We start from the raw sequence: 13,724 nt of genomic DNA, 5'->3' as shown, positions 1-13,724 counted from the left end.
ATTCTAATTAGTCAACCAGTGTAATACTGGTTTCTGGAGTAGAATTTAGTGATTCATCACTTACATATAATACCCAGTGCACATCACATTTTTTTTAATATTCGAAATGCTCAGTAATAAAAATAAAGGCCTTTTATTTTAGTTTTTCTACGCTGTTACAGGAACCCATGGCAACACTCTGGAACCCATGAGCCTGCGGCCCCCCTGCACCTGCGGCAGGCATCTACGAAGCCGAAGGGTCATGACACACACTTGGGGTCATAGGGTCACCCTTTTGTAGGTGATGTGGACATGCTGAGTCATGGGCTGGGTGGTGGTCGCCATGGAGACGGTCTGTTCAAGTTTGCCTTCGGAATTCAGCCTGAATTTTCGGGTGATCTGCTCCACGTGGGGCTCCTCGGCGAAGGAGATCCTGGCGATGGAATGGGACGTGATGCACAGCTCCTACCTGTTCATCTTGCCCTCTTCCACCTCCAGGATCACTGTATTCTGGGCGCTGACAAAGGCCACCTTGTTGGTGTTGGGCTTGAGGTGGATGAAGCCACACTCCCTGTGCATGGGTTTGCGTGTGTCCAGGTGGAAGGGGTTGAACGAGAAGTTCAGCACAGGCTGGCCCACATGGGAGATGCACACCTCCTCCAGGTACTGGAAGGGCTGCGGTGTCAGGAAGGTCCCAGCTCCCAGCGGGTCTGACAGCCAGGTCCCCAGCATCCAGGACAGCGGTTCCACCACAGGGTTCATCGTGGGGGGTTCGGGGCTGAAGGGCAGCAGGCTGCTCAGGTAAGGGAAGCTCACTCTTCTCAGCTCCGCCAGCTTCTACAGCTTGGGCACCAGCTGTCCTTAATACCCATCATCTATTTAGCCATTTCCCACCCACCTCCCCCCACCCCACAAACCCACATTTTGTTCTCTATAGTTCAGAATCTCTTGTTTGCCTTTCTTCCTTCCTTCCTCCCTCCCTCCCTCCCTCCCTTCCTTCCTTCCTTCCTTCCTTCCTTCCTTCCTTCCTTCCTTCCTTCTTTCTTTTTTTCTTTCTTTCTTTCTTTGTTTTTTTTTCTTTTCTTTCTTTCTTTTTCTGTCTCTCTCTCTTTCTCTCTCTCTCTCTCTTTTTTTCCAGAATTATTCCTTGAAAGATAGACTCCTTCACGAAGAGGAATGAGTTGATTCCCTGTAAATGATCAACCTGTAAGCAGCAGGGCTATAAAAATAAATTTGAATATGATAAAATTAGAATATCATTTATAGCCTGGTATCACTGGAGTAAACCATGTATTTAAAGGGATAATGTGTTCAGTGTATCTTTTAGCATTCAGTCAAAGAAACCAAACCTCTAGGATTTGACCCTAATGTGGATGCTAGTTAAAGAGTCTCTATCAAGCTATTGCTTCTGTCCAGTGCTAAAACTAGCTAACAGTCCTCAGCACAGGCAATTGAGAAGGGAAGATATTAAGGAACCAGAGAAAGCAAGGATACTTTGGACCCTGCAGGGTTGATTCTGAACCTAAAAAGATGGATTGTAAACTAATCTTTCAATATCTACAGGCCTCTGACTTATAAGAAAGAAAGCCTACCAACAATTTATAAAGGCAATAGCCAAAAAAAAGAAGCTAAGTTCAGAACTTATTACTTTAAAATTTGATTATATCTAATAGTTGGCTCAAATGACTACTTCATGTATATTAGACCAAGAATATTCTTTAATAATGCTATAAACTAAAATTATTTTTAAAATATCCTTAGTTTTGACAAAATATAAATATTATTAAAAAGTTCAGTATAATTTTCAAGTGATTCTGTATAAAGAATAAAGTGTGAGCCAACATCTGTATAGACAATTAGGTACTAAACTAAAGGATATTGCAAGAAAATGAATATTGTAATGTCTATCTATATTGCCAAGGGCCAACTCCTCAACCCAAAAAGATCACCAGAATAGTCTGATGATCAAGTAAAGCCATGTTTATGGGATCTAGTGTGAAAGAGATGAAGACAATCTAAATCTCAATGGGAGATCAGTGGAGGTTTTGATCTGGGTTCATGTGGCTTAGAATGGGTCGTCAAAGGTGTTAAAATAATTGAGATTAGTCAATATTTATGAGAAAATAATTTAGCTTTGGGAGATTCATCAAAGAAAAGGTCTTGAAAAGAATCTTGACAATGAAATTTTTGGCATCACAGGTATTATTGTGAACTATTTGTTTATATGATTGAATAATTTAGATAAATTTGTTTGTAGAAGTTTCCTGTAGCAAAAAAATGATTTATTGGTTTATACCATCATCTATTTGGTCAAGAATTTTCTGGAATTAGGAGCTGTTATATTGACACAGATGATCTCATTTTTCACCCTGGTATTTAAATATATGGACGCATATCTAGTTATCTTCCCCCTATGCAAGGTCATCTGAGTTTTCTTGTATCTTATCTCCTAGGAGTTTTATAGTTGTGCATTTTACATTTAGGTCTGTGATATGTTTTAATCTATTTTTTTTTGTGAAAACTAATAAATCTGTGTCTAGATTCAATATTTTGCATGTGAGTGTCCAGTAATAGAACCATTTGTTGAAAAGATGGTCTTTGTTCCATTTATATTGCCTTGGATTCTTGGCTGAAGCTCAATTGACTATGTTTGTGTGGGTTTGTTTCTGGGCTCTCTACTTTGTTCCACTGATCTTTGTCTATTCTCTTGCTAACACCAAACTATCTTGATTACTATAGCTTTACAGTAAGTCTGAAAGTTAATGTCAGTCCTCCAACTCTGTTGTTCTTCTTCAGTATTTTGTTGGCTATTCTGAGTCTTTTGCCTTTCCATATAAATTTTAGAATTAGTTTGTTGATAAACAGAAAATGACTTGATTGGATTTTGAATGGAATTATTTTGCATCCAAATATCAAGTTGGGAAGAACCTATATCTTGAAAATTTTGAGTCTTCAAATTCATTAACATGAAAGCTCTCTCCATTTATTTAGTATTTATTTGATTTTATTCAGCATACTTCTGTAGTGTTCTTTATACAGAATTTTGTATATACTTTGTTAAATTTATACTTAAGTATTTTAATTTTGGGTCAAATAATTCTCAAAGCATTAAATTTTATAAGTCCTAAAATAAAATCTGGGGACTCATGAAGAAAATTTATGTTCTTGTCTTTTTTTGCTTCTAGAGACTGCCCACATTCCTTGGCTTTTTGACCTCCTCCTATATCTTCAAATCCCATATTATATCATGTCCCAATTTCTCTTTCTCAGTCTTGCTGTTTTTCTTGCTCACTCTCATCTTCTTTGTATAATGTCCCTTGTTCTTACATTGGTTTATTATTTTAGTACTAGATAATCCATGATAATCTCTCTCTCTAATAATCCTTAACCTGGTCACTTTTACAAAGACTCTTGTCATATTTGGAGTCACTATTCAACACAATATACTATGTCTCCTAGTTTATGAATCATCTGCAATATCTAACATTGTCTATTCTATTCAATATATTTGTTGTAGAAATTGTAACTTATAGATAGAGAAATTGATTTCATATTTGTTTATACACCTTCCATTTTTCTAAGTAACATACTAAGAAGCATACTTCCATGCTTCTTAAACATGAAATAGTTATAAATTATTTGATATTCTTGTCTACTAATTCTACTAATTTTAGCATCTATGCTATTTCTAGGTTGATATCCATTATTTTTTTGTCATTAGAATTTGTGTTTTGCTACTTCTCTGCATGCCTAATGATTTTTGAAAGAATGCCAGACATTGTACATTTTACCTTGCTGTGTGATATATATTTGTGTGTTCCTATAATGAGCTTTATTATGAGATGCAGTTAATTTACATATAAACTGCTTAATATTTTCAGGTCTTGCTTTTAACATTTGTTATGCAGGACCAGAGCAGCATTTATTATAGGGCTAATTTTGCTGCTATACTGAGTGAAATTCTGTTTAAATACTCTTCAGTATTCCCTGTGAATTAAGGGGTTTTCAGTCTGGCTAATGGAAAATGGGAACAATTTTCTCCCTTGTTTGAGATCTGGGTATTTTATTCTCTAAAATATCGATGATAGTATTTTTCCTGGCTTTTAGGTAGGTTCTTTACACCAATAGGTTGATCAGTCCTCAGCTAAAGAATTGGGAGAACTATTTTAAGGTCTCCAGAGTTCTCCTTTATTAGCTTTCTCTTTTCTTTTTCATCTGCTTTGCAAACTTTAGCTACTTTAGCCTTCATAGACTCCCAGTTCCATCTTCAAATCAGGAAGATTGACAACTCCTATGTCATCACATTATAGTCTAGAAACTCACTCTAGGCAGTCATTTCTGGCATTGTAGGTATTTCTCATTTGTGGCTATTTTTCAAGGATTACTGTCCTTTGTTCATGGATAATATAAAAAAAAAAAAAACTTGTTCTGTATTTTCAAAGTGACTTTTTTTAGTTTTGTTTTGCTTTGTTTTCAAATGGCAATGTAAATCTTGCCACTATTACTCCATCTTGGCTAGAAGTAGAATATCTTACAATCCCTACAAATGACATAGCATCACAAACTTTGGGAGCTGGAAGAGACCTTCCAGAGGTTGACTGGTCTGTATTCTAGTGGCTCTATTTCTAACACCAAGAGAACTTTTTAAAGCCCATGTATCAGGATGCCTGGGTGGCTCAGCAGTTGGGTATCTGCCTTTGACTCTGGGTATGATCCCGGAGTCCCAGGATGGAGTCCCACGTGGGGCTCCCTGCATGGAGCCTGCTTCTCCCTCTACCTGTGTCTCTGCTCCCTCCCCCTGTGTCCCTCATGAATAAATACATAAAATCTTAAAAAAAAATAAATAAAGCCCATGTATCTGGAACCTATTCAGTCTAAAGTAATTAAAATAACCTCTCTGACTATGTGGGGGGAGGGAGGAGAAAACATTTTGAAAAGCTTTATTAGTGATTTTGTTCCTCATTCTTGGGTAAAATAAAAAGTTGTTCCTCATTCGTGATTTGTTAGTGATTAACAAACAAATCACTAGTGATTTGTTCCTCATTCTTGAGTAAAATAAAAAGTTGTTCCAAATCCTTAATTTCAGAAAGATAAAATTTGACATGCTTGTCTAACGGTAACATTGCATGTCAAGGCTAAAGCCCAACACATCAGTTAGTGGCCAAGTAGAGAGCAGGAAACATGCTGAAGTTCTTTAATTAAAGTGAAATTTTTGTATATACCAGTACTATTTTATGAACATTCAATTAAAAAATAAATAAACATTCAATTATTTTTTGTTCTTATTGTTTTCTAGTCCTTTAGTAGGACTAAATACTAAAGTATGAAACTAAGAATGTTTAAGAAAAATGAGGAAAAATAAACAGAGATTAATATTTATCCCACATTTCTAGGGATATAATCCAAGCACACACCAATTTCAGTGCCCTTTCCTCTAGAATTTCTCATTTCACATTAAAACAATTTATGAGGAAAAATTAGGGATCAGCAATGAATCCAAGCATTTTTTCTGTAATTCCTGACTGTAAAAGTATACCTGAGCTGAATTTTATAACCTATTCAGAGATACCTTTATGTTTAATTCATTTCCTTTCACTTATAAGGATTTTAGTGAGTATTTGTAGAGAGACCAATTAATTTCCTAATTGAAAAGCATGCTTCCTTTTTTCATGTATTTTTTTCTCCTTATTTCCAGCTGCTTTTTGAAGACATTCTTCCCCATGAGATGCTAAACTCAGAGTATTATAATGAATATTTCTAGTGCCTTTCTCTCAAGTTTATATACAGTGTTCAAGTAATACTTTGAGAGTCCTTTCTTCTTCCCCACATCTTTGATTTCTTACCATTGGACAAATCACCAGCATGAGTTGAATTATTTATTATTCCAGTTGTGAAAATTGTTTACATTTTCTAAAGGAAAAATGCAATTTTGTTCTTTTGTGTATTTAAATGGTGACTCTGCATTTTCCTAAGTGATTTTTTTTTTCACCACAAAAAGCTGTCTTAATTCTAAACTGAAAACCAATTGGCACAGATGAAAGAGCATTGCAAACAAAGAGCACATCCTTATATACAAAGATTTGCTTTCACAAAAAAACACTGAAAGAAGCCTACCTGAATAACATTGTTAGGTCTTCTTGTAAAAGTGTTTAAAAATAGTTCTTCTGTATTATAAACCAACTTTTGTTAAATAAAGAGGCAGAGAAATGTGAACAAAGTTAATATCTTATTGTAAGTCAAGGAAACCTATAATAATGTTAATTTAAATAGCAATTAAAATAAATTGACTTAAAAAAAGAAACAAGTACATTTAAAGCAAGTTTTGAGCTTCTTTTTAGGAGTTCTAAACCTTTTACTTTCCTGTGAAGATTTTAAATTTCCAGAGAATTGTAGGAGTGATTAATTTTATTATGCTAAGCAGAAATTCTTTTGAAAAATTGCATTTTTTTTTTTCCTTTAGAGAGAGAGGAGGGGCAGAAAGGGAATGAGAGATTCTCAAGCAGGCTTCATGCCCAGGCTGATGCAGGGCTCAATCTCATGACCCTGAAATCATGACCTGAGCTGAAATCAAGAGTTGGATGCTTAACCAACTAAGCCACCCAGGCAACCCTGAAAATTGCATTTAAAGTAAAACAAGATAATATAATCTTTCATTAGCAAAGTCCACTTTTATTTCTTTAATGTTAATCAGCCTGAAAAAAGTAAATATTTATGAAAGGAAAGCATGATGATTTTCTCCAAAATAAAATTTAAATAAGAGAAACATACTCTTCATAATCTAACAAATTTACTTAGCTCAGAATTAACATCTACTTTTCAGTCATTATTAATATAAGTACCTTCTAGATATATGTATTTTTGAAATAATTGTATATAATTGAATATAGAACACAAAATTTCCATAATATCTCACCCAATTATGCTTCTAACTTTAATGCATGACATCTGAGTATGAGATCAGAGAGGGAATGCTTGTAAGCATTCCATATCTTGAAAAAAAAGTATAGACTCTACAGTCAGAGGGGTGGAGCTCTGATTTAATTTCGGGGTTATAGCAATTTAGTGTCTGAGGCCATGAAATCTGGTGTCAGAAACACATAGGTTTATGCTATTTTTTTTTTTTTTGTGGTTTTTTAAAATACTAGAGGAGGAAGTACAAATAGAAGAAAAGCTTGACACAATTCCTAGAATATATTAATTTTTCAGCATATTATTTTTTGATGAGTTGTAGTAGAATCACATTAGCTATATGACAATGTGTATCAAGATGCTATGGGTTTGCATAAATGTGTGTTGGTATTTTAATGAATAAGGGGTACAGTGTCTATATTAGAGAATTTTGAGAACTGTTAATGAGATAACAGGACACATCGTTTGTGCTTTTATACATAGGAGATAGCTCATATCTATTTAATTTGTGGCAATTAATCCATAATTATCAAAGTCCATAATTTGGGGGGCACCTAGGTGGCTCAGTCAATTATGCACCCAACTCTTGATTTCAGTTCAGGTCATGATATCAAGGTCCTGAGATCCAGACCCTGCTTCTCTCTCTTTTCTCTCCCTCTTCTTCTACTTCTTCCCCTGCTTGTACTCTCTGTCTTGAATAAATAAATCTTTTTAAAAAATCCCGTAATTTTCAAAATCACAAGATAAATAAAAAAGGTATTTGAAACTAAGAGAAAATGCTTTAACTTTAAAGGTTAAAGCTGATATATCTGTTTTATATATCTATATCTACATATCTACACCAATATATATCTAATCTTTATGCTAATTAAGGAGAGTTTCACAGATTTATTTATGAAAGGTTCTTCCTTCCAAAATAGTATAAACTATCAAATCTCACCTCTCTTGGCCTTATGAATGGCATTTCATTTCAGTTTGGTTATATAAAACAGGAATCTTATAAAACTAAAACTACTCAGAGAAACAATAAACTGAAGAAATAAAATATAAGAGCATACAGTATTTTTATTTTATTAATACACATAATGATATTTTAATATTTTATATGTTTGTGGTAATTTTTATATAGATATAATTAACATATAACATTAATTTCAGGTGTATATGGTAATGATTCAATATTTGCGTGTATTATGAAATGATTACCACAATAACTCTAGTTAACATCCATCAGCATATACATGACAAACTTTACTTCCTGTGACAAAAACTTTTAAGATGTACAACTAGCAACATCCAAATATACAATACAATATCATTAACTATAGTCACCATATTGTGACTTTAATACCTATGCGTTATTTATCTTATAGCTTGAGCTTTGTATTTTTTAATCCCTTTTACTCATTTCTCCTACCTCTTGTCATCCTCCACCTCTGGCAACCATCAATCTGGTCTCTGTATCTATGAGTTCATTCTTTTTTTTTTTTTAAGATTTTATTTATTTATTCATGAGAGAGACAGAGAGAGAGAGGCAGAGACACAGGCAGAGGGAGAAGCAGGCTCCTTGCAAGGAGCCTGACATGGGACTCGATCCCAGGACCCCAGGATCACACCCTGGGCCAAAGGCAGGTGCTAAATCACTGAGACACCCAGGGATCCCCGAGTTCATTCTTTTTTTTTTAATTCTATATATAAATGAGATCATATGGTATTTACATTTCTCTGCCTTATTTCACTAACCATAATTCCCTCAAGGTCATCCATGTTGTTTATGGCTGAATGATATTTCTGTGTGTGTGTGTGTGTGTGTGTGTGTGTACTATACTTTCTTTATTCATTCCTCCATTGATAGACCTTTAGATTGCTTTTCGCTATATATATATATATATATATATATATATGAGATAACAGGACACATCGTGTGTGCTTTTTATACAGGGGAGATAGCTCACATCTATTTAATTTATGGAAATTAATCCATAATTATCAAAGTCATATATATCTCTCTATATATATATTGTTTTGCTTGGTTTTGTTTTTGGCTATTATAAGTATTGTAATTAACATAGAGCTGCGTATATCCTTCTGAGTTAGTGTTTTCATACCCAGAAGTTGAATTGTTGGATCATACGGTAATTCTTTTAGTTTTTTTCAAGATCTTCCATACTGTGTTCCGTAGTGTCTGCATCAATTTACATTCCCGTTAGTAGTGCACAAGGATTCCCTTTCTCTACATCCTTACAACACTTGCTATTTCTTGTCTTTTTGATAAGAGCAATTCTAACAGGTTTGAGGTGATACTTCATAGTGGATTTGATTTGCATTTCACTGGTAATTGGTGATATTGAGCAATTTTTCATGTACCTGTTGGCAATCTGTATGTCTCTGGAAAAATGTCTATTCAGACCCTCTGCCCATTTTTAAAATTTGATCGTTTTATTGCAATTGAGTTGTATAAGTTTTTCATGTATCTAATTAGATATATGATTTGCAATTCTTGTCTCCTATTGGATAGATTGCCTTTTCATTTTGTTCATGGTTTCTTTTGTTATGCAAAAACTTTTTAGTGTGATGTAGTCCCACTTATTTTTGCTTTTGTTGACTTTGATTTTGGTATCAAATCCAAAAAGGCTATTTCCAAGACTGATGTCAAGGAGCTTATAGACTATGTTTGTTTTCTAGAAGTTTTATGGTTTCAGTTTGTATATTTAGGTCTTTGGTCCATTTTAGGTCTTTGGCCCATTTGTAAATTTTTTTTTTCCATTTGTAAATTAATTGGCCGTATATGCATGAATATATTTCTGGGCTCTCTAGTCTGTTCCATTGATCTACATGTTTGTTTGTATGCCACTACCATACTGTTTTGATTATTATACCTTTGTACTATAGTTTGAAATCAGGGACTGTGATGCCTCTAGATTTGTTCTTTCCAAGATTGCTTTCACTATTCAGGTCTTTAATGGTTCCATATAAACTTTGTATTCATCTAGTTTTTTTTTTTTTTTGAAAATGCCATTGGAATTTTGATAGGGATTGATTAAATTTGTAGATTGTTTTCAGTAGTATGGACATTTTAATAATATTCTTCCAATCTGTGAGCATGAAATATACTTCCATTTATTTGTATCTTTATTTCTTTGACCAATATCTTATAGTTTTCGATGTACCAGTCTTTCATCTTATTGGGTGCATTTATTCTTAGTTTAATCTTGTTGCGGTTGCAAAATGAAATGTTTTTCTTAATATCTCTTTCTGACAGCTCATTATTAGTGTATAAAAAGCAACGGACATTTATAGATTTTGTTTTCTGCAACTTCAATGCATTTATTCTAATAGGTTTTTGGGGGAGTCTTTTAGGTTTTCTGTATAAAATACCGTCATCCACAAATAGAGACAGTTTTATTGTTTACTTTCTGTTTCTCTTTTCTGGCCTAATTGCTCAGGCTAAAACTTCAACACTATGTTGAAGAAAAATGGTGAGAGTGGACATCCTTGTCTTGTTCCTGATCTTAGCAGAAAAGCTTTCAGCTTTTACCATTCAGTATGATGTTAGCTGTTAGCTTTTCATACATGGCCTTTATTATGTTGAGGTACATTCAAGCTATATCCACTTGGTTGAGAATTTTTATCATAAAAATGTGTTGAATCTTGTCAGATGCTTTTATTGCATCTATTAAAATGATCATATTTTATCCATTTATTTTGCTAATGTGGTACATCACTTTGATTTATGGATGTTGAACTATCCTTCCATATCTGGAACAAATCCCATTTGTTTATCGTGTAGGAGTCTTTTAATTCTATTGTTGAATTCAGTTTGCTAACATTTTATTAAGGAATTTGCTTCTGTGTTTATGTCCTTATCTGGTTTTGGTATCAGTATAATGCTATCCTTGTAAAATGAATTTAAGTATTGCTTCCTCTTCTTAAAATATTTGGTAGAATTTAGTTGTGAAAGCATCCTATCTTGGAATTTTATTCCGGTTGGAAATTTTTTTTCAATTGGATATAAGTGACATCTAACATTGTATAAGTTAGAAATAAACAACTTACAAAAGTAAGTTAATTTGATATGTTATATACGATAATATGATTTTCATTATAGTGATATTTAGCACCTCTATTGTATTACATAATCCCTTCTTTTTAGAGGTTGAGATAAATTTTTGTCTCTTTGCAGTATGATGTTCAGTATATTGTACATTAGATATATGTGGCTTATTAGTATATATATTTACTAGTGTATATATATACTGCATATTAGTGTGTATGTAGATAGGTATATTGTGTGTATATGTATAGTGTGTATATATCAATCTATATATACATATATATGTATATGTATATATACATATATACGTATGTGGATACATATATATGTATACATAGTACATATATATCAATATATATCAGTACATATATATCAATTGATATCTCTCTCTCTATCTATATATATATATATATGGCAGATCTTCAAGTGTGAGAGCTCCAGAGGCCCTTGAGTGTGCCTCTCTTCTGCCCTTTTTTTCTCCTCCTCACTATAGAGGCCTCTCCTCAGAAATAGAAATCGGTTCTTTCTAGACGCAGCTTGTGTGTCCTGGAAAACTTTCCCTCATTACTTTCACTGTCTGCTTCTTCTGTTAGAGGGGTCATCACTGCTGCTGCTCTTGCACCCAACTCCCTTGACACTATAGCCTCCTATGTGGTCCAAACTATCTACCTATAGACGCGGATGGATGAGTCTCTGGTGTCCTGGTGTGCTGTGTTAGAGGTACTTTTGTTCTGTTATGAATGTCTAATTACTTGTAAATCAAAACAGAAAGAAAAGAATGACTCACTACTGTGATACTGATGTCACCAGGAGATTTGTTATTTATGATTCAATCTCCTTGGTAGTAATTGGTCTGTTTAGACTTTCTATTTCATGATTCAGTCTTGATAGCTTCTATGTCTAGGAATTTATTTCTTCTAGGTTGTCAATTTTTTTGGTACATAACTGTTCATAGTGTCTCATGATCCTTTGTATTTCTCTGGTATCTTTTGTAAACTGTTCTTTCATTTTTAGTCTGAGGTTTCTTTTTCTTGTTAAATCTAGCTAAGGGTTTGGCAGTTTGAAAATACAAAGAAAAGAACAAGCTCTCAGTTTCATTTTTCTATTTTTCTTTTTAGTCTCTCTGTCACTTGTTTCTCCTGATATTTCCTTCCTTCTACTAACTTTGGGCTTTGCTATTTCTTTTTGTTATGTGCATGAAGATTTTCCTAAAGACTGTAATAGTCCCTATTATGTGGCTCAGGAATAATGACTAAGTTTTATAAAGTTCTCATTTAGTGTTACACTGCGTTGTGAGTAGGCACATACAATAGTGTCAACAGTTGTATGGCATACTTGCCACTGTTGTGAGTTAAAGAGATATTGAAAATTTATAAATATTCAGAGTTTATAGATGGCAAAACTGATTCTTAACAGGTTGACCTCTCCGCCACATTTACAAATCACTATGCTATATGATCATTTGCTATAATTTCATATAAACACTAATTTATTTCTGAAATCTTATATTTTTTGTAGTTCATTAATCTGTTTTCCTGTAATGAACAATCTCAGTATTTCATAGCTTTTGATATTTTACTTTCTAATACATCTATTGGGATTTGGTGATTTCATCCACTTTTGGCATAGTTCTCATTATAATATTCAACAGATGCCTCTGTGTGGTTTGTTATTTTACAGATTTTTACTAGAAATAGACTATCACTTTCTTGAACTCCCAAATTCTCCTACAGAGAGAGATTTGCAATTCAATAAATATATAGTCTCCTGTATTCAACAGAGTTGAGTGTCTCAATGTTGTATTTATGATTTAATAGTACCTGATCTCAGATTATGGAAAAGCCTAGAACTTGAAAGTAGTATAAGAAAACCATATCAACTTTTAAATTAAGTGAATATGAATAACTGAGTCCTAATAACATCTGACAAATAAAAATATAGCTATTAGGACTGCAGTAAAACTTCTTTTTAGTTCTTTAAATAATTGACATAGAACAGGAAATATTTACAAAATATACTAATAACTTTTTATACTGTTGCCATTAAAAATGTTCTGCTTTCTGAATCCAGATGCTCCTTTTGATTTTTGATTAATTTAATATTTTATATATGGAGGATAGTAGTTTATATTTATTCACTGATTGATTCAACAGATAATCACTTCAATCTTATTATAAGCCTACCATGGTACTAACTAATGGGAATGCAGCCAGAATTAAAACCAAAAAGCTCCTGTCTTCATGGAGTTTATATTCATTGCATTTATTTTCTATGTGCCATATATTGCTTTAGGCAACTGGAATATATTAAAATCAGCTTTTATAATAACCACAAATTCTCTGTGTATATTTCTTTAATATTCTTATTATCATCAAAATAAGACCATCTTTGAATATGTCAGTATTCTATTTTTGGTGTGCCTAAATTTCCTCTGAATTAAATGATGTGATATCTAAGAGAGTACTGATCAACTTGTTTTACTTGAGATTGATTCATATCAGATGTAAAGTATAGGAAAAGTACTAACTATAATCATATAGATTATATTAGAAGGACACTTCTGTATTTTATATGTATTATTTATCATTCAATTGGTTAACTCCAATTTCTCATACTGTCCTGTAATAACAAAAATAGATACAATGTAAACATCTGCAAATACAATTAAGGAAATAGTTCTAGCCTTATTCACTTATGTTAGCAGTTGAGCAGAGTTTAAAAACACAATGATCAAAAAAAAAAAAAAAAAAAACAACACAATGATCAATCATAAACCAGAATA

The 13,724-nt window shown here is 33.1% G+C and overlaps 1 pseudogene; it reads right to left on the bottom strand.

Annotated features, from left to right (window-relative positions):
* Positions 1-252: 252 nt before the first annotated feature.
* LOC144283030 (peroxynitrite isomerase THAP4 pseudogene) lies at positions 253-8,655 on the bottom strand (annotated as a pseudogene).
* Positions 8,656-13,724: the final 5,069 nt, after the last annotated feature.

This window comes from Canis aureus, chromosome 14 (assembly GCF_053574225.1).
Source record: "Canis aureus isolate CA01 chromosome 14, VMU_Caureus_v.1.0, whole genome shotgun sequence".
Taxonomy (NCBI): Eukaryota; Metazoa; Chordata; class Mammalia; order Carnivora; family Canidae; genus Canis; species Canis aureus.
Note: the sequence above shows the minus strand (reverse complement) of the source record. Positions and strands in the feature narration are given on the sequence as shown.